Here is a 1,470-nt window from a genome sequence, read left to right on the forward strand (position 1 = left end):
ACAAAAGGACCTTGCAGACACATACACCATGGAGGGATAATCCCTTAACATACAGACAGGAGAGAAGTCCTAGTATTTACTTCAAATGACTTGACAGATTTCATGACCCCTCCTAGATGGCATCAACCTACATGTGGAGTGTGGGGAGGCTGAGAGGGGAGGGTGGTTGGGGTGCATGTGAAGGGGGGAGAGAGGGAGGGAGGAAAGTAGGAAGGGAGAGAGGGAGAGGGAACTGAGATCAATAGGTAAAAAGTAAATAAATTAATTAATTAAATAAATATAAATAAATATAAACACTTTAAAAAATAAAAGTAAACAGTGTAAAAAAAGAAAAAACTGTTTAACAGTGTTAGCAAGAGAAGAAAATTAATTAAAATTGTGAATAATAAAAGAATATAAAGCTGAAATAAAAGATTCCAAGACTTAAAAAAAAAAAAAAAGAACAACAACAATTGCTACAATTTTCAGGATTCCTTCAGTTAGTTCTATAAAGAAATTCTCAAGTATAATTGCTTTCATTCTAACTCCAAAGATTACAAATAACCTTAAAAATCTCAAATTTTAGAGGAAGCAAGAATGAGTCAAACTGAAAAATAAAGGGGCAAAGTAGTAACAATGTGAGGTGCAATGTATAACATAAATATAAGGAACAATAGAAAATATGAATCAAAGAGAATTGATTCCTTGAAAAGAAAAATACAGGCTGCTTTATAGCAATATCCTCTGGGATTAGCAGGAAATCTCATAAAGATACAATATATCTTTAATGATATGAGGGGTGGAGGGAGTTAGTGTTGTGTAAAACAGTCCATTCTTTAAGATGATTTTGAAGACCCAGAAACAAACTCAAACATTTCAGAGAATCCCTGAAATTGGAAAAATATACATAGCCACTCCATATTGAAATACCCATAGGTGTTGAGGACTGCAGAAAAATACTGTCTAACAAGTTGAACTACCTATATGAGGCATCCAATCTGCCTGGAACATAATCAAACAAATTAACCTATGTGAAAAGGACATTCTCCAACCAATATGTTGAGCAGTTCACTCCAGGTTTCTTGTTTTCATTAGCTGTCACCAAGGCTGAGGTGAGCATTGGTAATGTAGATATCTTTGAGTCATTTCTATTGTTTTATGTAACTCTTTATTCATAATATTTCAAGAACTCCATATAAAACTCACTGATTCCAAAAAGTTTGATGTTACTGATATGGAAGACTGACAAATGATTACTCAAATAATAGGAAAGAACCAAGAGTGGTGGTCACACCTGTGACCCCAATATTGGCGAATCAGATTCATGTAGATGTCGGTGTGTTTAAGTACAACATAGCGTACCTGGTGAGTTACAATACAGCCAGAGATATAGCACAACAAGACTTGTGTTTAAAATATACAGCCAAAGAGCAAGAAAGGTCTAAAAATAATAAAGTTAGTGGTAATAAGTTGAATGATAAAATAGCTATC

Source organism: Phodopus roborovskii, unplaced genomic scaffold (assembly GCF_943737965.1).
Source record: "Phodopus roborovskii unplaced genomic scaffold, PHOROB, whole genome shotgun sequence".
NCBI classification, from domain to species: Eukaryota; Metazoa; Chordata; class Mammalia; order Rodentia; family Cricetidae; genus Phodopus; species Phodopus roborovskii.